The 26,352-nt window shown below is 33.3% G+C and overlaps 1 long non-coding RNA gene across 1 annotated transcript; it reads left to right on the top strand.

The window, feature by feature from the left end:
• Nucleotides 1-5,296: 5,296 nt before the first annotated feature.
• Nucleotides 5,297-13,167, top strand: LOC143042814 (uncharacterized). Its single transcript, XR_012968135.1, has 3 exons — nucleotides 5,297-5,365; nucleotides 9,782-11,933; nucleotides 12,879-13,167. It is a non-coding gene; the product is annotated as an uncharacterized LOC143042814 (long non-coding RNA).
• Nucleotides 13,168-26,352: the final 13,185 nt, after the last annotated feature.

The raw sequence follows: 26,352 nt of genomic DNA on the forward strand, positions 1-26,352 counted from the left end.
AGCTGATGTCACGACGTGACTTTATAGAAAATTATTTCACATTCACGACGTTTTCTTCCTGAGGGTTTGGATGGGGGTAAATGATTAAAGAATAATCCCCTTAAAATGAAGATTAGAGAATAACGCAGTGGCGGATGCAGGAATTTTCGAAAGGGGGGTGCTAGCCCAGGGCAAAGGGGGGTGCAGGGGGGTGCAAACATATGTCCCGATTCAAATGCATTGATCGGCCAAAATAAAGGGGGGGTGCGGACCCCCGGAACCCCCCCCTCTGGATCCGCCACTGGAATAACGGGCCAAAAAAATGAAGATTAGAGAAAAAAGGGGTCAATTTTTTGAAGATTAGAGAAAAAAGGGGTTAATTCTAAAAAGATTAGAGAAAAAAGGGGTGAAAATTAACTGTTTATACAGAATAACAGACCCCCCCCCCTCCAGACCCTCCTTCATAACTATAATTACCCGCCTAGATGTATGTTTCATTACGATACGTTATTCTGATTGGCTAACTGCACATCATGTGTTATTCCTTAAGCAATACACCTTATCGCTAATCCCGGCTGACCCGGCCGCTTGAACTTTTGACGCATACAACAATCACTTTTCCATTGTGGCGTCAGATATTTTGTTTTGTGACGTCAAATTTTTACGGGAACCTGTGTAATATCCAGTAATGGCGGACAAATAGCGATAAGGTGTATTGTATCACTCAATAAAACTTCTCATCCATGATAACACGAGGTCTCACAATAAAGTGCACAGGAGAATTAAATAAAAAAAAATACAAAATTCGTGTTTTCATTATCCTAGCTAAAAAAAAATGTAATTATAAGTATTGAATGCTTCTTGTTGTAACTTCATAGGGTTGTAAAAGCGTTGACCGTGCGCACATTTTTTCAAAAAAATTACTCGGATCATTTTATAGAAAGTCCCTGCTTTCTTATTAAGCAAACTGATATAGATTTTTTTTTAAACTTGAATTATTTTCAGTATAAAAACAAATTTGAAATTGAGTGCAGACTGGGAACAGTATATATCGGACCATCTTGTGTACGTGATAAGTTTTGTAGAATAGCTTCGCCTACTTAAATAAAATGTAAGTGCATTTCAGATGATTTCACTTTAGATTTTATCATAGTAAAACAAGATTACTGGATTCTCCTATTATTTTTTTTTTTGTATTCCTGCCTGCATAATTGCCAAAATAAACTTAGTTGAAATTTAAATTTAAATGATGCAGATCCAGGTTTTTGAACTTGACAACGTTTGGAGTGTTGTACGCGTAAAATGTATATGACTGCATTAATGAAAATTAGCCTAAACACCGGCAACGGGTGCCACGTGTGGAGCAGGATCTGCTTACCCTTCCGGCTGAGACTATCCGCAGTTTTTGGTTAGGTTCGTATTGCTAAGTGTTTAGACCTAATTATGGATTCGACTATTTCCTGTTCTTTGGTTTGGTCGCTTTTGTTTGACTCAATGCCCATTTTTCATTCTAATTTAGCCACATGTTTTGAGAATGTGGTTATCGTAACTACATATGTAATTCAACATTATCAAATTTAACGCACTGTTTAATCATGTTAATTCAAAACAACCAAACACACTAAGAAACCTCTGCAATTTTATACGATGTATTACTAATGATAGTAAGCTCACTCCTTCTTAACAACCATAATTTATTTATGATACTTATATACACAAAAAGTATTATCATATCTTTATACAATTCTAACTTTCACATTTTACTGTTTAAGTATGTATATATTCTTTAATATGATATCTCATCCAAAATTTTATGCATTTTAATGCATTTTTATTTTTGTTATAATATGTATATTATTGCTTAAACATATCTGTAACCTTTGTACTATGCTCAGGTTTTTATGAGAATAAACTATCTATAGATCGGTCTATAAAAAGCAACGGTATACAAAACTGATCTCACGAAACAAACAAACATCTATACAGATATAGGAAGATGTGGTGTGAGTTCCAATGAGACAACTCTCCATCCTAATAAAAATTTTAAAAAAGTAAACCATTATAGGTCAATGTACGGCCTTCAACACGGAGCCTTGGCTCACACCGAATAACAAGCTATAAAGGGCCCAAAATTACTAGTGTAAAACCATTCAAACGGGAAAACCAACGGTCCAATCTATATAAAAAAAAATTACATAAACAAACGACAACTACTGTACATCAGATTCCTGACTTAGGACAGGTGCAAACATTTGCAGTTGGATTAAACGTTTTAATGAATCCAAACCTTCTCCTTTTTTCTGAAACAATAGCATAACATCACAACATAGAAAAACACACGATAAAATATACGTTTATATCATACTATTTCTCGTTAATTCTACCGTCTTTCCCATGTTCTAATTTGTTCATACATTTAATTCTACCGAACTCCATGCAGCCTTCCTCCTTATCGTTCATTATTCACAGGCGTTTTGAACATGAACTATGCACTATTCTTCTTCTGCTTTATGTGTTACAGTTTGCTCTTCTTCTTTTTACCAAAAGAATATATCTTCTTTGAGGTCTGTATGTATCAGGTATTACATTCATCATTAAAAAAAAAACCATTTACAGTTAATTCAATCGGATTGAAAAAATCCCAACAAATATTCGGTTGTTGTCTTCTCTATGGTCGGGTTGTTGTCGCTTTGACACATTCCCAATTTCCATTCTCAATTTTATAAATGAAATTATTTCTAACGTACAGTAGTGTTACGTGTTTCAGTTACCAAATGTCAAACGTTTGGTTATGTGTAGATACACGATAGGATGTACTAAAATTACACGACAAAGCTCTTTTTACAACAGAAAGTCGAATGAACTATATGGTACATAATAGTAAAAGATGATAAACACAGCATACGGGATACGGGTCTTCTATACTCTTAAATATTATAGGCCATTTGTCTGTTTTTTTTGGGGTTTTTTTTTGCCCACATTTCTCTATTCTTTAAATTCTAGCATTCCATGATTTTCTGTTTCTTATTTTGTTGGCAAATTTTTCTGTTGTATTGTCCTTTATTCACTTTTCTGTAAACCGCGTCCAGACCCTCTGCCAAACATGATATATGCTATTTTTTTTCAAAAATCAGATCACAGTACATAACATGTAGAATATATATTCACTCTTTGCTTTTTTATAACCCCGGTTCTTTGAAACAAAATAAACCAAGTGATGATAAATAAAACAATAATTAAACATTTTTACACAACAAACCGAGCACAACTTGTCGAAACCATGCAGTGTTATGAGCCTCAAGATTGTGAATAATAATTGTAATGTGTACATATTTTTAGATCTGCATTTACTTGGAAATTTGAAAATATGTAACATACATGTACATGTGTAAGTACTGTATGTATGTATTTAGTCACCGCATAGCAATATATAAATGTACGTAGTTTGTATCTCTGAAATACATGTTGATCGATTGATATACGTAACCAACAATAGTCATGCCATATTGATCAGTTCTGAAATTGTTTCACATCATGCGTGTGTTAACATGTACACAGGGGCGCATAGGGGTTTTGAAAAAAGCGGCACAGTCACACAATTTTCTTTCACGTCTTTCAATTCGCAGTGGCGGATGCAGGAATTTTCGAAAGGGGGGGGGGGGGTGCTAGCCCAGGGCAAAGGGGGGGTGCAGGGGGGTGCAAACATATGTCCCGATTCAAATGCATTGATCGGCCAAAATAAAGGGGGGGGGTGCGGACCCCCGGAACCCCCCCTCTGGATCCGCCACTGATTCGTATTCTGTCTTAAAGTCATGTTTTTTTCCCGTTTGTTTTCTGTCACGTCTTTTTTAACGCTGTTCGTTCTATCCCGTTGCCATATAAAAGGGGTGGGGGAGTAGGTCGGGTCCTGCTCACGCAATCCCGGGCTTAGAAACATGAAATCCCGAGGTCCTGAATTTAAAGAAAACTATAAATCCCGACATCCCGAAAATCGAAAAAAAGAATTCCCGGAAAATACCGAAATCCCGAGCTTAAAAACACTCGATCCCGGAGTCCCGATAAAGGTTATACCACCCCCCCCCACCCCACCCCCCCCCCCCCCCACACACTCATATAAGATATGCATATGTATCAAGTGTACCCGCACAACGCTTCGATTTTTCAAGGTTACATATATACTTTTTGCGTGAACCCCTAAGGGTTCACGCATATTTACTGGTTAGAAATATGGTCTATGGAGGAATATTCGGAAACTTTCTTTTTGTTCATTCGGAACATTTTTTCTTCTTATCTGTATTAGAATCCTGCAATTAAGAGCACCTCCATAAGGGGTATTCAATATATTTAAAACATGGCAACAAAGAACTTTACACTGATTGCTTACTCACTTATATGCTATATGATAATAAAATATATAGTTGAAAATCTATATATAGAAAAAACGAAATAGCTATCCATACGTATAATTTTTAAAAAATAATAATGATTCAAAACATGGACACATACCTCTTCCAAACATTCATAAAATTCATTTAGAAATAATTAATGAGGCATTGCGAACTGGTCAACTAGTATGATACAATGTACATAGAAGTGTCATCCATTGGTAGTATTTTGACCTTTCACGTTGGTAAACATTAATATCGAAATAAAAACATTAATTATCTCCTCACTTTATATTTAACACCACTCTCAACATACCCAAATTGTCCTGATTTACAATAAAAAGAAAATATTATCCTCCACACAGATGATAATAAAAACACTGAGGTAATAATTAATTTACAATTCAGTTGAAATAAGATTTGCATAAAAAAAAGTTCTAAGGTTCACGTATTGACTTTTTTTTCTAAAAAAGCAACTTGTTTTGTTATTATATATACATGATACATATATAATATCTTTAATACACATGTTAAACATGTTAAACGTGTTGAACAATGATACATAGAACTGCATGTTAGCAAAATCACACACAGAAATAAACGTACAACTATATATTTCAATTTTGCGCTACAAATGCATGAATGATCATGAATAAATCCGTGGTATATATCTACACACATATACTAAAATGTATCATGTCAATCTGTGTAAAAGTAAAGAACATCAAAATTTGCAGCGATTATATCTGACTGATCATAATTTATGAAGGAATATCACCATGATAACGAGCCTGAACCACGTGGCCTGAACATCCAAATCGGTTAATGAAGCATGCAAGTAAAAGGCTATAAAAGCTAAAATTTCAAAAGACTATACACAATATCGATTTAATGACCTAAATACTGGTTTTCAGAAAAACGTATAGCACACATGCAGTTATGTAAACATAATGTATCATAACCGGATAATAGAATACGTAATCTACCAGCTAGGAAGTCATGTATGTATAAATGTATAATGCATTTATTTCCTCTATTTATATATGCATGTGATCGTATTATTTTATTCTACATAAATATGCACTTTTCAATGTGTTATTGATTGTGCACACTTTTATTTTATTCGATATTTGACTAATTATTGTATTGGCAATGTCGTCTGTCCTAGTATTACACGTTACAGTGGCGGATACAGGGGGAGGGTTCCGTGGGTTGAAGCCCTTCTGATTTTTATGATCAATGCATTTGAATGGTGACATATAGTTGGAACCCCCTTTTACAAATGGCTGAATCCGCCCCTGTACTTAGATGTACAGTTTCATACAGTTTCTCGAATGTGAGGGGCGTTATCCGGAAGATTTTAGACGATTACCTCTGATTAACACTCGGGGGAGGGGGGGGGGCACTTCAAACTTTTTTTGGTAGGGGTGAGCAGCTGAGACCTCAAGTACCCCACCCTTTTCATATATTTAACACAGAGTTAATAAATGTGTATTTTATCTTTTCTCGGACTTGTTTTTAAAAGTGCAATTGCTAGATTAGGAAAAGTACCATTACATCTATCTCAAACTTCCTAGTAGTCGCAGTAACACGTTCATGAAATGAAGCGAAAATATATTGTATCTAGTTATTGATTTGAAATGAATTAAGTCCCTTTCTTTCTTTCATAAATATTAATATAACCATAGGTACTGAAGTTTAGTGAATGGTATATTGATTACAATGGGTGCATTTTTAGGAAAAAATGGCACACCCCTATCTAAAAAAAAATCGATGTACCCCGCCCCCCCTCCCCGGGAATGAAGTATACTATGCCGGATTTTCAGTCATCAAATTGCAACATTATATCTGCATTTTGAAAATATGAATTGCTGAACTATCTTAATTGTCTTTTTTAGGATTAAATTCATAAACTCTGAACTTTTTTATGATGAATTTTAACGCTTAGAACTATGTAATGCCGGCGTCACACATTGGCGTATAGACCAATGTGCACCAAATGTACAGAGACAATTGAAAAAGTCGGTATACGTTAGTTGCACGCCAGAGGAACGCTAAGCAATCGTTAAACGTGCGCTGCACAAGTTTGAAGTACGTCGAAATACAAAGGTATACGCTTGGTGAACGCTACAAGTCGTGGACATTTTTATGCAGCATAAAAATTTTCATCCAGCTCAAGCGTGTGTCTAGCGTATACCTGTACGCTACACGCAGGTTATACATACGCTACAAGCGCGTTTAATGCGCTACAGATAAGTTTGAGACACGTTTAAGGCACGTTGTATATACTTCAAGATCGTTAGACTTTAACTAAAACGTATGCGGGTGTGTTTGTAAGAAACACCCCATAATAGAACTTTCAAGACACGACCGGGATGCGTCTCAAATACGTTCAAAAACTATTTTCCTTTGTAGCGTGCATTCCATCTACGTTGGACTAACGCCAGGAATACGCCAACATACGTTTCTTGAACGCCCGATAAACGCTTCTAGGTATGCTTCTCGTACGCCAAATACACGCTTAAAGCTCGTTGTGCACACCTTACAGATATGATTGACAGGTTGGATGCATCCAAAATTACTAGCGTAGTGGCAGCGTACATGATTTTTTAACACACCCGGCGTACGTCGGAGCTATACGCTGGTGTGTGACGCCGGTATAATTACGATAACAAAAAAATTTAACACAGCCTCAAACGACAACCACTGAATTACAGGCTCCTGACTTGCAACAGACACATACATAGAGAATGTGGCGGGGTTAAAAATGATATCGGGATCTCAACCCTCCCGGGGTCTAAACTTGGAAAGTGGTGAAACCGTACAACATAAAACTATAAAAAATCTGTTGATAAAACAAACTATAAAAATCATACAATTCCTAGATATAAGCTGGACAGAGAAATAGAAAAAAAAAGAAACATAGAATAACAATATGTTACCCCAACTCCAAATCCTGGCTTCTATCTTTAATACAAATGGTTGTGTAATACATTTTGACATCACAATGTATATATCAATGACACAGAATTAGTACACTTGCACAGCGAAATAACGTAAAAGTAACGAACAGCGATATTAATAAGACTTAGTGTTCTTTATCTCTTGAGTCATCAAGAGGCTGCCAACACGCAGCAAATAATCACACAAAAAGGGTCATCACTTCATGTTTAAAACGACCCTAGCAACTATTTGAGAGGAATTCATACCAAACTGACCATCACAACTGTGGATTAAAGAAAAAAAAAGTATTATCAACATTTCAAATCTTCCAAGAAATCAAACATTGAATTTTATTGTCATGATTTAGCCCGATGATCACTCCGAAGTTAATTTGCAAAAAACATACAGAAAGCTGTATAAACGGTGTTATATAGACAATAATAGTGCATTGACTTGACATATCAACGACATGGTTGGGCAAGGACCTGTTTAATTACGAATGTAACAATAATTATTGAGGCTACGGTTACATTGCGTTATTGTTACATGAAAAAAAAGCAATGTACGATGGGACAAGTAATATGTACTAAATAATAAAAGTTGTGGACATTTATTACATACATTTATAACATACAATGTATTTACTGTAATTTTTTATTTACAATGACAATTTCTACAAATCCAGTAAGTTGTTTTTTAAGTCCGACACATTTTTGATGAACGAAATTACGTCCTCCACGGATACGTGTACATACAGAATTTCTTAGTATTTAAGTTACAGTTAGCAAACTTTGCTTTTGATTATCAATTTGCGTCAAGTTATAAAGCTGTATGAAATGTATGTCTTGATATTGTTTCAGTTTGGTTTAAAACGCATCCCAAGTTTTATTTTTTTCACCATAAACAAAATTGGTCCAAAGTATAATGTCAGTAATAAGAGAAGGTGTGCAGTTAAATACTTTAAAAAAGTGAAACCATTGAACTATATTTTTCGCCTTTGACAGTCACACTCCTAATCTTGAGTAGTATCTTTAAGAACACCAACCATTAATACGTAGTAAAACTATTCAAGTTGTACACCATTTGTTGAATAATAATATTTTATTATTTATCAGTATTAAATTACAAGTATTGTTTAGTACATATGAAAGAATGAAGCAATACAACTATAGAAGATTTAAGTTTAATCAATCTAGCGTACATTGCTGTTTTTCATGTAACAATAACGTAATGTAACCGTAGCCTCAGTAATTATTGTTACATTTGTAATTAATCGGTTCCTCACCCAACTTTGCATTCTGGCAATTAGTCTCCAATGTAACAATAACATTTTTATTATTGTTACATTTCCATGTAACCGTAGCCAGTGCCTTTATAAAAAGGCCTCATATGCAGGCAGAGAAATAAGCAACTCGATGAAATGTACATTACCTGTTGAAATTCGCAATCGATGGTGAACGAATTTGTTAGAAAATGAACTAAATTATCAACAATAAGCATAAAATATATAGACAATAATAGTGCATTGACTTGACATATTAACGATATAAGGATGAGGCTTAGAAACGGGGAAATGCGAGGCTGTGTCGAGCATTTTCCCCGTTTCGGGCCGAATCCTTATATCGTTGATATGTCAAGTCAATGCACTATTATTGTCTTTATACTGCAATCTAAAAAAAAAAAACATTTTCAATTGTTGTTTATTGTGTGAATGTTATTTTTTTTATTTAAATATTGGAAAAAATCCCCCTTTAAAAAGAAAAGCCTCATATCACACAGACGGAGAAATATAAAACACGATGAAATGTACACCATTACCGCAATCAATGGTGAACGAATTCGTTGCAGACTAAAATATCAACAATAAACTTAAAACATAATGATTTATAGGTTGCAAACAAAAAAATATTAAAAAGTGAAATATGTTTTCCCGAAAATTGCAAAAGAAACAAGTTTGAGTCGTTAAACGCATCGTTGTTTACATTGAAAACAAGAACAGGTTGAAGAGGTCGAATGAATAATTAAACATAATTTCGACATTTTCTATTTAAATATTCATGAGGAAAAGTGATATCAGGTCAGTGACTGTGTATGACATAAAAATATACGGTCAACGCATTTTGACTGCTCAAATAGAACGAGTGCAGTATGAAATGATATATACATGTAAAAGTATTTATATTTTAATTACCAGTACATAGATCCACACTGTACATGACAAATGATCACTTTGATACTTTTAGACATACTGAACATTTAGAAATCTGTATCTTGCATTTACGATTGCGATTGTCTTTATTTTTTCCAAAAGCTTTTTCGTCGCAGTTTTTGCGAGATATTTGTTATATCTCATTTAATTTTTGTTTATATGTATTATGTATTTGAATTAAGCTTTAAGCAAAGTGCGTGAGATTTTTAACTTATATTAGTGAAAATAAAACAATTTAAATGGCAACTATGTTTTTTTTTTACAGATGAGTCAAAATTAAGGAGTATGGTTGCAAATGGTGTGTAGTATTTGAATACATAACAGGATGGATAGTACCGTCGTACCAGGATTATTTGGACTGAATCTCAATCTGATGTACGTTTTAGACATCCAAATGATTGATGATGAAATAGAAGCACTTAAAAGACGACTGAAAATTGAGCATAAGTGTGTACATAATGTTCTTAATAATATGATTGCTATTTTGAAAACAAAATTACCAAGATTGCGATGCTATGCGAAGGAAAATCTTGAACATATTCTACGGGAAAATAAAAACAATTTAAACGCATTGTCTGATCTAGAACAGATTTATAAGGGATTACATAGAATATCAGATTCTGAAAGATGCAAAGAACGCATAGAAAAAATCCTTCATAGTACGCATGAAGAAGATATGGTCAATAAAGCTGTTTGTCTTTTGGAACAAGGATATGCCTTGGTGCACGATATTTCAGCTAATATTGAAAACATTGCAAGCAGCAAATTGACTGATGCACATAAACTGCTACAGGCGGAACACTACAAAAGCGAAAAAGAACGAAGAATAATGCTCCAAAAATGTGTTTTCCACAACAAACAAGCTATCAGTAATTTAGAACAATCTATGCAATGCAGTAGAACAAACGAATACTTTCTTCGCAAAATCACAGCCCTTCAACAATTTGAAAGGGCCCAAATCATCTGCAACACATACCCATACAGAATAGTATGGTCGTATTACATTGGCGAGGCATGGAATCGTCATGTGGATTCACTACAGAGGCAAAAAACTGAACATAGAAAAAAAGATGTCTTGGATGCTTCCTGTAAGGCGATTGAATTATTTTTGAATGTTGCAAACATGACAGATGCCATTGATAAGAAAAGCACTTACATTTCAAGATCACTTGCACAAATAGGCAATATTTTAATAAAACGTCACAAGACACTTGAAAATAATCCCACAGATTTTGAGTTCTTTCAAGACGAGTCATTTGTAAAATATATCAAAGACCCAATGATACCATTAAAAAAAGCATACGACATGCAGAAATTTATGCCAGATTCATTTGTAATGAATAAATATGGACGTGCCTTATTTCATCTTTCAAAAGAGACAGATTCGAGTGACAAACAACAGCGACTTCAGATGGCTCTGGAAATACTTACTAGATCTACAGAATGTTTTACCATGAACTGGTTTGCTTATAGTACACGCATGCAAGTTGCCGAAAGTTTAGGCGATTTGCATTTAACGACAAATCGAAAATTGTCATGGCAATACTTTCAAGGAGCACTCATCGATGGACATCAATGCTTCGAATCAAAGGGATCTGCAATTGATATGGAAATATTGGCAAGAATATGCCAGAAGATTGCAAAGTTCCCATTCACCAACAAATATGGCGCCCACGTGGTTAATAATGTAGAGTTTCTTCACTACGCTCTTGATTATTTGCAGCACGGTATAGCTTTATCAGGTCCAAGCGAATACAATATTGCCAAACGAATGGCATCATGTTTATACGACCTAGACGAACTCGTCACGGCTACTGAGTGGATGAAACGGGCATTAGCCTTATGTTCATATGTTAAGATATATGACTGTAAAATTACGTGTTTATATCTTCTGAAACGATACGGCATTGAAAGCAAGATTAGTGGAGGTGACAAACCCTACTATCTTCTTCGAGAAATAATTTACATACTGCTCAAATGCAAAAAACAGCAGGCAAATACAGATGAAGTGTATGAATACATTATCAGGACCGACTACTCTGATCTGTGTTCTCTGATAAACGATGTGGTCACGGTCAAACAATTGCTAAAACAAACCGGTCTTGCAATAATTACGGAAATTTTGCAATGTGAAACTGCAATAAGTAAATTAGATAAAGGACGACAGAAGCATCTGGAGCAGTTCAAAGAACAAATAGCATCTGTCGTTCCACTAGGCGATATTGAAATGGTTCTTGAAGAAGAGTTCGAACAATCTTCAGCACCTATTCCGATGTCTCTAGAGACTCAACTGGTACCCGATGGATATCAATACAGTTTCTTTATATCGCATAGCAACAGAGACAGTGACTGGGTTAACAATATGCTCCTATTCGAGTTAGAAAAGAAATTTTCAGATGAAGACGAAGCATTTAAAGGTAATTGATAGAATTCTAAAGATACAAGAGAGTCGTAAAGGGAATACCTTCATCATTCATGACAAATATTATAACGTTAACAATTCTCGCCAAATGACGATAACAGTAAATTTTTGTGCATGACAATAAAATGTTCACTTTCATTTGACGATTAAAAATTCGGCTGATTTTGACAAATCACAATAAGGAGATTTTGACATATCAAAGCCAAAAATGGACCGTTTGAGGCCTGACATTAAAGGGGTATTTCTACCTTCATAATGAGCCTCGTAGTTTATCTTTAGGTCACCGGTAGCTTTAGGTCACCGGTAGCTTCTTAACACAAATGTTGTGTGTTTATGCACACTCCGCCCGAACAATGTAATGATTTCCACTTCCGTCTTTTTACGAACAAGAATATCGAATACTGTCAAAGACCTCTCGGCTTCAATGAATGAAAAAATTACATGCCTGTAATAGGAAGGGAACGACCATTTAACTTAAAAAAGGAGGGGGGGGGGGGTTCTTAAAAAAATATTCTGATCCTCAATTAGATGAACAAATTATTGTCATGGTGGTCAAACTGATGACATAAAAATATCCTGATCCAGTTTTCCCCTTATACCTGATAGTGTTGAAAAAACGTCGAAAAAACTAAGAAAATAAATTTTACTCAGACAAAATAGCACCCCCTCCCCTTTTTGATGTTAAATGGTAGCTAAAACATTTTAGAAAATAACCAAACATTTATAATTATTATCCTGGATCTGCCTATGAAATGCGATTTTGGTGTAACGTCATCGACAATATCTTAACAACACCCATTCTTAACAATGTCATAATATCTGTTCCTGTTGGAACAAATATATATACCCTTTATTCCTTATAAGGACCAAATATTGTGAAAAAAAATCTTCATGTTAATTGTTACCAGATGAATGTAATAATTCTGTAAATCAATTTCAGGTTGTATTGCAGACCGGGATTTCGTTCCAGGAAAAACTATAATCAAGAACATCACAGAGGCAATCAGAAAAAGCTGTAAGATAATACTTGTGCTAACAAAACATTTTGTTGCGAGCCCTTGGTGCGAGAACGAGATGGAAAGAGCATTAGTAAGACATATTAATGATAAAGATAGTTGTGTCATTCCTCTTTTATTGGAACCGTTGTCAGATGAGCAGTTTCCTGATTGTTTGAAAAATATTACATATTTAGATATGACAGATGAAAGTACCCGGATTCAAGAAATAAGCAGACTTATATTTCACCAGTTTTGATTTAAATTCTTATCTCAAATAATTGTTTATTGTCCTTGAATCTTAGACAATTAACTATTACATGTATTTAAGGATGTTCGCTACTTTGTTAAAAAATAACAAGCTTTTTAAAAGACTATTATGAATTGATAGTATATTAATAAAGAAACTCAAAAAGTAGAAAAAAATGGAGGGTCCGTGTGCTCATTTTCGAGATATAAGCCATTGAAAATTTGGCGGGAAATAATTCTCTCTAGATTTTTCATATATTTAACATTGGCACCTTATTTGTTTCAAAAACTATGTAAAAATAACAAGAATTTTATAAAATTTTGAAATATGGCTGTTTAAACTTTATTTAATAAAATTATGAAAAGAAAAGTAGGGGTTAGTGGGTAAATTCTTTTAATGACAATACATGGATAAAACCAGAGAATTCCGAAAATCTGGCAAAAAATCAAAAAATGGAGGAGCAAACATCCTTAAGATAAGAATATTTGATGCAGTCAATTCTTTTATTAAAATTATTGCCATTTTAGAAAAATCTGCATACATATATATGCATTAGATATTATTATGCGAGTTCTTATTTTTGAGATACCCACCCAGTCACATTATTCGCATAAAAAAAACCTTACAATATTTTCTTACAGTATCAAAATAAAAGTAAAATCATGTTTTGTAGTACGGCTTTAATACATTAAGAATCTTGCTTTTAAACTGGCTATGTTTTGCTATTCCTAGGTCTTTCAGTCTTTGACAACTTAGCTGAGAATTGAATGGTCTAGAGGCTCCAGGTGAAGGCTTTTTGTCAGGTTGAATATGTTCTGAAGGAAGACTGAAAACTTCTGCCATTACTAAAGCCATGTCATATTTAGTCATATTTTCATCACCACTCCAATGGTATACCCCTTTTATACTATTATCCTATGAAAAAGAAAAAATAACAAATATTAAAACAAATTAAAAAGAATCACATATTATTTTAATGACAGTTTCATCTTGAATTGGTTTATAATGTTTTTTAATTACAATTTATAGAGGTAAACAAGAATGTTTCAAGTGTAAACTTTGTAAAAGTTATTACTGATTAGATATGTGGTTTCATTGCCTATGATACAACTATCTACCTGATTCCAAATCGAATGAACTTATGTTCTGTAACTAAAAGTTTTGTAATGCCCTCATCAATGAGTAAACTCATACAATAGAGTAAGCTATATATATTAAAAGGTCCTAATTATATATAACATGACAACATAAGTTCATCTGACATGACATATGTTTCTGGTATGACCTTTACTAGTAATATACTCCTGTTAAACTTTTAGAAATTACCTAAAAAAACCAAAACATTTTAGAGTATCGAAAATGTAAAGGATTGATCTGGAAACCTGAACAGAAATGGTTAAAAATTGCAAATTGAATATTGAAAGACAATATTAAACATAAAACCTTTGTCCCTCACTTCTGTGGAACTGAAAGAATCACCACACTATTCTTACTGTAATTAAAGAAAATACTCTTACAATGACAGAACCATAATGCCAAGGACAGTGTAATATTTTTAACATTGAGACAAATGCCAATAACTGATACAATGTCATGCCTTGCTAAAAGATGTTGTCTAACACACAACTGTTTTCCTTTTTAACCCTGTTTATAGTGGATAGGTAATCAATGTCTTCTGAAATGTATACATACATACCTTTTATTATAGGAAATGTTAATACAATTTTTTCTATCAAAATTGTCCAGAAAGTGTGCTGAAGTTTTTTTGGTTTTTTTTTTGTTACCAGAACCCCTTTGTACTGAAATAAAAGCAAAAACCCTGTCCTCTGTAGTGTATATGAAAATTGTGAATCAGTCAAACACCAAGAACCAAATCAGTGAAAACATTTATTAAAAAATATAACATTTGATGAAATCTGTGGAAGAAACAACACCACTGTGAATTCTATTTCACCTCCAGCTGTAAATTGTCCATTACTGTTGAGACCATTTCCTTTCCTTCAGAAGAATTTTCAGTATGAAAATCCATTCCTACTTGTTTATCACTTTTGGTTGTTTCCATTGTCTTTTCATAGTATTCTTCTAACTTTTTTGCCATTTTATAAATCTCAGTATCTGGTTCGCTGTATAGATAGCAGTTCTCGTATAGAAGACGCATGTCATCACTGAATTCATCTACTGATTTGTATAGACTAAATGTGAATGTTAAAATCTGTTCATTTTTTTCTGTAAAAACATTGTTTAAGTGTAAAAAATAGAATATGTGTGTTGAATTGCATGAGATAGTAAGAAAACATAAGAGGTTGTATTATTGACCTGAATAATGTTTACAATATTTCATCAATTAAAAAATATAATATAATGCATAATTTACATTATTGTTTACGTATTTCATATGTATATTTAACATTAAACAATAAAATATCAGCTCTTTTTTTTAATTTTAATATGCATAGTCAAAAGAGTTCTTACAAGCGAAATCACGTAAGTACAATGTATATTAATTAACTTTAAATAAAAATATTACCTGATGTTTTTCACTCAACAAGTCATCTACTAACTTCATACAGTTTTCCAAGTCTACATCTTGTATTTGACACCTCTGATTCTAAAATAAACGTTTTTTCTTAAAATGTCCTCTGAATTCATGCTCCAGACAAAGTGCTCCCTTTTCCAGTGTGCTTGTTAGTGCATTAAAGTATCCCAGACCCTAAAAGATTCTTAAGTACCTGTCTTTGTAAGAATCATGCAGGTTCCTATTGATAGGCGATTCATGACCCCTCTCCAAATGTCTTTATATTTTGTTTATGAAGAAGTTAAGGTATGAAAATAAGTTTTATGTATTATTTTTTTTTCTTTTGAACCTTGGTTCCCAAGGAAACCATCCTTACAAAATTTTGCCTAAATACGTAAATAAGTAGCCTTTGAAAAATGAAATATAAGGGATTTTAAAGAACCATAGAAATAAAGTTAATCAATATAAACAATATGTATACTTACAGTATTGATAAACTTAACCCAAAACTATACAAAAACGTTAAAATTTTGAATTTACTAAATAGTTTGTTTCCATGCAACCATTTAAAATGTGTAAAAATTCGTAAATGAAATTTTTTAAAAACTCTTAAATTTCAAATCTGTTTATCTCCCAAGACCAACAATACTATGACATGTCATTGAAAAATTTTGAAAAACCGCGTTCTATATATTGATAAAATAAAAAGAAAGTCGTGTGTTTTTTTTTTTCTTTAAAAAAATAATTTTAGTCAAAAATTGTCAATTTTCACCAAAATTCAGATTACCAAACAGATGAATACTGAAACATTTTGAACTTAAAAAGCTAAATCATTCCATTTATACGTGCATTTCTGACACAAATTTGGTAATAAATAAATGAAAATATATGATTGATAGAGGTATTTTGGTGGAGAAGGAAAATTTTCTCTTTGGGCATGGGGCCCCCTTTTTTTTGAAAAAAAATATCTTTTTTTTCAAAATTAAAAAAAAATATTAAAAATTAAAAACATGAAATTTCTTCAAAGGGTGAGGGCAACAATAGAACCCCCTACACCATTTTTATATGTTAAGATTTTTTTTTAGAAATTGGGAATGTGTCAAAGAGACAAAAACCCAAACAAACAACAGAAAAAAGCTGAAAAGCTGAATGAAGGATAGCTGCGTCCCTAAATACACTTGTTTTGTGCAAATTGAAATTAAAAACTTTTATATGCTTTTTCATGGTTTTTTTAAATTAGACTCTGTCCATGTTTCATTTCAATCTATGTAAAAAAAAACTTAGTCTCAGACTGTCTTTAATTTTTTTTATTCTAAACAACAGGCTTTAAAGAGCCGTGAATCGATCACCTGTAATTTTTTGGTTAAATCTTGTATCAATGATTATCTGTGCTTTTCAATATATATCAATGAGTGGCTTAAAAATTTCATTTAAATGTTCTTTGTATCTGTCGTTTTTTCTTTAAAAGTAAAAAATGCATTTTACCCCGATGTTCCATTTTAGCCATAGTGGCTAAGTTTCTTGAAGTACAAGGAAATAAAATACAAAATTTATACAAGATATTCCCAAGTTGGGGTGACATTGATTTAGCATATACAGATTAAGAAGATTTTTTTTAAAGTAAGCAAACTAGAACAAATTGTGAAAAATTTCTTTAAAGGGCAATAACTCCATATGGATTCAATTGACAATTTTGGTCATATAAACTTATTTGTAGATATTACTTTGGCACTTATTTGACACAACTTTTTGGAATTTTGGATCCTCAATGCTCTTCAATTTGTACTTGTTTGGCTTTATAAATATTTTGATATGAGCGTCACTGATGAGTCTTATGTAGACGAAACGCGCGTCTGGCGTACTAAATTATAATCCTGGTACCTTTTAACTATTTACTTTGCTGAATAATAAAGGCAACAGTAGTATACCGCTGTTCAAAATTCATAAATTGATAGAGAAACCAGATGCTCCGCAGGGCGCAGCTCTATACGACCGCAGAGGTTGAACCCTGAACGGTTGGGGCAAGTATGGACACAACATTCAAGCTGGATTAAGCTCTAAATTTGGATTGTGATTAAATAGTTGACACAGCATAGGTGTCTGACACAGAATGAATGTGGTCTAATGAACTTAAAATATTTTTTTCTTTCTTTGAGCAATTCACTATGCTGTTGAATATTAATCCTCTCAAAAAAAAGTTTGAAGAAATTTTGTATTTATTTATTTCATTGTATATTGTATAAAACAATGATTTAAATTGATTCAACTACCATTCTGGACAAAGAAAGATAACTCCAATCAATTGAAAATTTCTTGCAATTGCACAATATTGTGCAATTAGATATTTCTTGCTATTGCGCAATACTGTGCAATTGAAAATATTTGCTATTGCACAATACTGTACAATTGAAGATTTCTTGCTATTGCTGAATACTGTGCAATTGAAAATTTCTTGCTATTGCACAATACTTAATATAATAATTTTGGATCCTGATTTGAACCAACTTGAAAACTGGACCCATAATCAAAAATCTAAGTACATGGGTAGATTCAGCATATCAAAAAACTCAAGAATTCAATTTTTGTTAAAATCAAACTTAGTTTAATTTTGTACCCTTTGGACTTTAATGTAGACCCATTTCCAAACGGGACTTAAAATGATGAATCTACATACACAGTAAGATTTGGCATTCAAATTGTTCTGTCAAAACTACAATTAATATTCAGAGAAATAAAATCGTATGGAAAAATAAATTTATTGAGACTACATTATTAACAAATAAAATGTTATACAACTCTTTGGTAAATACAAAACTAGAGTCGTCAATAGGGATAAACAGATGGCTTAGAATCCTACCAATACAAGAAACTCTTAATATGAATTCATTGTACAAATTAAATTTTTGAATATATGACTGAAAATAAATTAAAAATATTTAGATGGAAATTATTACATTATATTGTTCCAACTAAAAAACTGTTATTGCAGTGGAAAGTAACTAAGACAGATAAATGTAATTTTTGTAAGCAAGAAGAAGATTATGCTCACTATTTTTTGAAGTGTAGATATTTGAATAAATTTTGGCAAAAAATCTATGAACTCTTTAGAAGAAGTAAAATAGATTTTGATATTAAATTGCAACATCTCGTATTTGGATATAAAATCACAGATAGTAATTATTATTTTCTGAATTATATACTAACAGTATTAAGTTTTTCTATATATAAGTCATACTATGTATCCGAGCAGAGAACAAAAACTGTTGATGTCTTTAGCATTTTTGAAAATGAATTTAATAAAAGAATAGATGCATATAAATCAAGATGTCCAATATTATTGTCAATTAGAAAGAATTTTTAGCATTGATAAATCTCTGCATAAGACAACTATACAACTTTATATTATTTTTTATAACTTAATAAGTTTGATCAGCTGTTTATTTCCCTGGATAATCAGTGGAGTGTAACAGGGTAAATCAAGAGAAGCTTGGACTCTTGGTGAAACTTGTAACAAGCAAGATTAGATGAATAAATATTATTATTGTATTACTTGAAAACTGGGTCAATAATAAAAAATCTAAGTACATTTTTAGATTCAGCATACCAAAGAACCCCAAGGATTCAATTTTTGTCAAAATCAAACTAAGTTTAATGTTGGACCCTTTGGACCTTAATGTAGACCAATTTGAAAACGGGACCAAAAATTAAGAATCTACATACACAGTTAGATTCGGCATATCAAAGAACCCCAATTATTCATTTTTTTATGAAATCAAACTAAGTTCAATTTTGGACCCTTTGGGCCTCTTATTCCTACACTGTTGGGACCAAAACTCCCAAAATCAAACCCAATCTTCCTTTAGTGGTCATAAACCTTGTGTTTAAATTTCATAGATTTCTATTTACATGATTTACTTAAACTAAAGTTATGGTGCGAAAACCAAGAATAATGCTTACTTGGGCCCCTTTTTGGCCCCTAATTCCTAAACTGTTCAGACCTCAACTCCCAAAATCAATACCAACCTTCCTTTTGTGGTCATAAACCTTGTGTTTAAATTTCATTGATTTCTATTTACTTAAACTAAAGTTATTGTGCGAAAACCAAGAGTAATGCTTATTTGGGCCCTTTTTTGGCCCCTTATTCCTAAACTGTTAAAACCAAAACTCCCAAAATCTATCCCAACCTTTCTTTTGTGGTCATAAACCTTGTGTTAAAATTTCATAGATTTCTATTCACTTTTACTAAAGTAAGAGTGCGAAAACTAAAGGTATTCGGACGACGATGCAGACGACGACGGCAACGTGATAGTAATATACGACGAAAAATTAAAATTTTTGCGGTCGTATAAAAACAAATCCGGGTTACAAACTAAAACTGAGGGAAATATATCAAATATAAGAGAACTACGATATAACAGAGACACAATACCGAAATGTAACACACACAGAAATGAACTATAATAATGTAACAATGGCCATCATTTTTACTTGGCCTGTACAGGACATTTTATGAAAAAATTGTGGGTTGAACCTGGTTTTATTTGTGGCATGCCAAACCTCCCGCTTTAATGGCAGAGGATGAATTGTTTGCTGTTTACAGTTTATCTTTGTCATTAATAATATTCAAGATAATAACCAAAAACTGCTTAATTTATGTACACTTAACAATTTAGTGACAGCAACCCAACAATGGGTTGTTAGATTCAACTGAAAATTTGATCTTAAGGCTTTAGTGTTTGAGATATAAGCCACACACTGCATTTTACCCCTATGTTCTATTTTTACCCATAGCGGCCATGTTTTTTTTTACAACATAGAAAATAAAACACACACTTTATTCTAGATATCCTAAGGATCATTCAGTTTAAGTTTCAGTAGTTTCAGAGGAAATGTTTCAAATATTTAACACCGTACAGACGACGGACGCCAAGTGATGGCAAAATTCACAGTTCCTTTGAAACGGTGATCTAAAAAAAATATGTTCGTTCTATCAGAAATAAACTGAAAATAAAAAATAAAAGACTTGTACCATTGAGAGCGCTAACGAGGCCACTTTCCATCAATTTAAATACTTTTAAGGATCATAACTCTTTTAAAAAAAGTCCATTGTCCATCATTATAGAACTTATCCGCGATATTGTTGATGTTAAACTAGTTTATAAGTTTTATTAAAAATCTGGCAAGAATTGTACCTGTGGGAGCGCTAGGGGCTATTTTCCATAAATTTATTATTTTCAAGGGTTATAACTGCTTTTATAAAAGTCGATTGGCCACCAATGTATAACTTGTTTGAGATATTGCTTATACCTAAAGTATTTGTTTCGTAAAAATCTGACAGGATTTGTACATGTGCGAACGCAGCAAGGACCAGACAGACAAACACACGGACAGCCTGATGGACGCAAGGACAGATTGCAATCAAAATGTTAAGCAGACCATATTTAAATTTTAAAAAATTCGTTCTAATTTAGAATTTTTTGTTTATAAAAATACTATTTTTGATATAACAAAAATTTTAAAAAATCAAATATTTTTTTGGGGTCTTAAATCAGTGGTTTTGATAAGAAAATAACACTCTGTAAAGATTAGACCAATGGGACAGTTTAAGTTTAGTACAGTGTATCCAATTTCATTATCTATGGAAAATGCATTGCCTTGTATCATTTCTTTTGTTGACTAGTATACTTACTCTTGCGCAGAGTCAGATTATGTACCCATAATGGCTGTTACTATAATTTACCTCCCATGTAAATCGACATGTATCGAAACCTTTATGCAAACACTTATTTGTCACTATGTCGATTTAACTGTGTTAAATAGAAATTGAAGAAGAACTACAAACCGTTTCTTTCTATCATAATATATAATAATCTTAACTTATGCAAAAGATTTGAAATAAATGCGGAATGTGTCCATTAGACACAGATGATGCTCCCGCTTGCATATCATAAAAGTTATAAACGGACATAACTGAAGTACGGTAAAAGTGACACTCACCAATTGTGTACTAACGTTTATGGTGATAAGTATTGTATAAAAGTTTCATAACATTTGGTTGAGGCACACTAAAGAAATAAATACAAAACAAGAAATTCAGCAACTTTTTCCGATCTATAAAGAGGCATGGCATAGAACAGTAAAAGTGATTACACCAAAATTCAAACTTGATCGTATTTGGTGGTTTTAAGCAATGTGTATAATTTTAATAGCATTTGGTAAAGACAAACTAAAGTTAGAGAACAGAAACGGGAAATTCAGTAATATTTCTATTTGTAAAGGGCATAACTCTTGGACGGTTTAAGTGACACCACCAAAATTCAACCTCAGTCTGTGTGTTATGGTAATAAGCAATGTGATCAAGTTTCATAACATTTGGTTGAGGCACGGTGACCTATAGTTGTTAATGTCTGTGTAATTTTGGTCTCTTGTGTACAGTTGTCTCATTTGCAATCATACCACATCTTCTTTTTTATAAAGATAGAGAACAGAAACCAACTTTGGGACATACTGACGGACGGACAAGGATAAACCTTAATACCCTCTCCGCCACGACGGGGCATAAAAATGTGTAAATTTAACAATTGATTAAATTAGGCAAAATTCAATGAATGGTCATTATTAACAGCACATGGTTGTCATGAAGGTTTTAGAATCAAAACAGTATATAATAGTTAGGACCATAAAAGATGCGATTATTCTGCCGTATACCAATAATAATTCAGTTAGGTTATTAAAAAAATAATAAACAAGCTGTCCTTTTCCACCGTTCTCTAACTTAAGTTTGGCACAACCAAATGTTTTGAAACTTAAACACAATGCTTATTTCCATAAAATGCAGAAGATTAAGAATGTTATTGGTGTTATTTGTACTATCAATAAGTTATGCCCCTTTAAGAATGGAAAAGGTGCTGGATTTTCCGTTTCCGTTCTCTCTTTTTCATCTGTCAATCTTACCCTGACCTCATTTTCTTAGAACATTGATAATGTTAAGTTCTTTTGATAATTGTATTATAATCTTTACATAACACTTACAGAGTTGTAAAAGTAATTCAATGATCAATAAAACCAACCAGACATTTCAGGGTGAGCCTTCTTGTTAAGCAGATCAAAGCCTATGGTTAAAGTTTTTAAAGAATCAATCTGTTTCAAAGACCAACAATGAGTTGCATTAAATTGTTACTGTAACTTCTTTATAACCATTTTGAAAGAGAAAGTATCCTGAGCTATTTTTTTTTAATGTTCATTAAGATTTGTTTTATAGATAATCATGCTTTGCTCATTGTTGAAGGCTATACAGTGACCTGTGGTTGCTTATTTCTATGTCTTTGCTCTCTGCTGGAGAGTTAATTGTTTCATTGACAATTAAAACACATCCTCTTATTTTTATACATAGACTTAATAGAGTAATTAAGTTTTTGATTCAACATTATTCTTTTTCACTGACAGCATCAGTCCAAGGCAAGATAACGGGTTTCGCGTATTACCATTTTTAAAAAAAAAGGGAGGGGAACACATGCTGCCCTCAACTTTAGAAGTTGTGTTATGCGTAAATTCTTTAAATACTTAGTTCACAAGTAAACACTATGAGATACCACAACTTTTTCAACAAATTTTATAATTTTGAAAAAAAAAAATCGAAAAAAGGGGGGTGCACCATACCCAGAGTAATGATTTTTCATTTTGTACAAGTATATCTTCATTTATCATATATTTTCGTTTAAAATTACCATATTTGTGTCAGAAATGCACGTTTAAATGGAAAGTTTTAGCTTTTTAAGTTCAAAATGTTTCAGTATTCATCTGTTTGGTAATCTAAATTTTGGTGAAAATTGACAATTGACAATTTTTGACTAAAATTATTTTTTTAAAGAAAAAAAACCACACGATTTTCTTTTTATTTTATTAATATATAGAATGTGGTCTTTTAAAATTTGTCAATGACATGTCATAATATTGTTGGTCTTGGGAGATAAATAGGTTTAAAATTTAGGTGTTTTTGAAATTTTTCATTTTCGAATTTTAACACATTAATTTTTAAATGGTTGCTATGGAAACAAACTATTTAGTAAATTCAAAATTTTAACGTTTTTGTATAGTTTGGGGTTTAGTTTGTCAATACTGTAAATATTAATATTGTTTGAATTAATTAACTTTATTTCTATCGGACTTTAAATTCCATTATTTTATATTTTCAAAAGGGTCTTTATTCACATATTCAGGCAAAATGTTGATTTGATGGTTTCCATGGCAACGGGCATAATACAGGGAAAATAAAGACAGAATTTTACTCATCTACCAAAGTTCTTATGATATAGGGCAAAAACAATTACTTCTGTGACATGTCATGAATCACCTTCTGCATGAATTTTACAAAGACCGGTACTTAACAGGTTGAAGACGACTTGAATAGAGTTTAGTACTGATTTTCCAACTTTGATTGTGGCCCTGATAATCTGATAGCACTCTCCACTTTTAAATAGGATTTGTGCGCTGTAGCATGACATCTCCACCTCCAACCGTGATTGGTGCAATGATGCAAGACATCTTCATCTCCAACTGTGATTTGCGCACTGTAGCATGAAGTCTCCACCTCCAACTGAGATTTGTGCACTGTAGCATGACATCTCCATCGTAAACTGTCATTTGTACACTGTAGCTAGACATCTCCACATCCAACTGTGATTTGTGCACTGTAGCAAGACATTTACATCTCCAACTGTGCTTTGTGCACTGTAGCATGACGTCTCCACCTCCAACTGTGATTTGTGCACTGTAGCATGACATCTCAACCTCCAACTGTGATTTGTGCACTGTAGCATGACGTCTCCACCTCCAACTGTGATTTGTGCACTGTAGCATGACATCTCCACCTCCAACTGTGATTTGTGAAATGTAGCATGACATCTCCACCTCCAACTGTGATCTGTGAAATGTAGCATGACATCTCCACTTTTAACTGAGATTTGTGCACTGTAGCATGACGTCTAGTCAATCTCCATCTCCAACTGTGATCTGTGCAATGTAGCATGACATCTCCACTTTTAACTGAGATTTGTGCACTGTAGCATGACGTCTAGTCAATCTCCATCTTCAACTGCAATTTGTGCAATGTAGCATGACATCTCCACCTCAACCTGTGATTTGTGCACTGTTGCATGACATCTCCACTTCAACCTGTGATGTGTGCACTGTTGCATGACATCTCCACCTCCAACTGTGATTTGTGCACTGTAGCATGACGTCTCCACCTCCAACTGTGATTTGTGCACTGTAGCATGACGTCTCCAACTCCATCTGTGATTTGACCACTGTAGCATGACATCTCCACCTCAACCTGTGATTTGTGCATTGTTGCATGACATTTCCACCTCCAACTGTAATTTGTGCACTGTAGCATGACGTCTCCACCTCCAACTGTGATTTGTGCACTGTATCGTGACATCTCAACCTCCAACTGTGATCTGTGAAATGTAGCATGACATCTCCACCTCCAACTGTGATCTGTGAAATGTACCATGACATCTCCACTTTTAACTGAGATTTGTGCACTGTAGCATGACGTCTCCACCTCCAACTGTGATTTGTGCACTGTAGCATGACGTCTCCACCTTCAACTGTGATTTGTGCACTGTAGCATGACATCTCCACCTCCAACTGTGATTTGTGAAATGTAGCATGACATCTCCACCTCCAACTGTGATCTGTGAAATGTAGAATGACATCTCCACTTTTAAGTGAGATTTGTGCACTGTAGCATGACGTCTAGTCAATCTCCATCTTCAACTGCAATCTGTGCAATGTAGCATGATATCTCACCCTTTAACTGTGATTTGTGCACTGTTGCTTGACCTCTCCATCTCCAATTGTGATCTGTGCAATGAAGCGTGATATCTACACCTTTAACTGTGATTTATGCTTTGTAGCATGACATATCCACCTCAACCTGTGGTTTGTGCACTGTAGCATGACATCTCCACCTCCAACTGTGATTTATGCACTGTAGCATGACATCTTCACCTCAACCTGTGATTTGTGCACTGTTGCATGACATCTCCACCTCAACCTGTGATTTGTGCACTGTAGCATGACATCTATATCTCCAACTGTGATTTGTGCACTGTAGCATGACATCTCAACCTCAACCTGTGATTTGTGCACTGTAGCATGACAACTCTATCTCCAACTGTGATTTGTGCACTGTAGCATGACAACTCTATCTCCAATTGTGATTTGTGCACTGTAGCATGACATCTTCACCTCAACCTGTGATTTGTGCACTGTAGCATGACATCCTCACCTTCATCTGTTATTTGTGCACTTTAGCTTGACATCTCCACCTACAACTGATCGTACTTGATTGAAATAAGCTTTGAGATCAATGCAGTATTATAAACTTTACGTGCACGTTTAATGTTTATGCTCTTATAATATCAATATAATCATAGTAATGGAGTGTGTGCTCGAGCGATAGTTCTTTTCTGTTCTTTGTCAAATTGTTGTCCCTTTGACACATTCCCCATTTCTGATCTAACTTTTATTAGTTGAACTAAATACAATAAAGAAAAGAGAGAGAGTTACGGCCCTTGACTAAGGTAGCGGGTTGTAATCAGACAAGAGAAAAATTGTAAAATTCGAAGCAGACTATACTACAGAT

The sequence above is a fragment of the Mytilus galloprovincialis genome, chromosome 8, assembly GCF_965363235.1.
Source record: "Mytilus galloprovincialis chromosome 8, xbMytGall1.hap1.1, whole genome shotgun sequence".
NCBI lineage: Eukaryota > Metazoa > Mollusca > Bivalvia > Mytilida > Mytilidae > Mytilus > Mytilus galloprovincialis.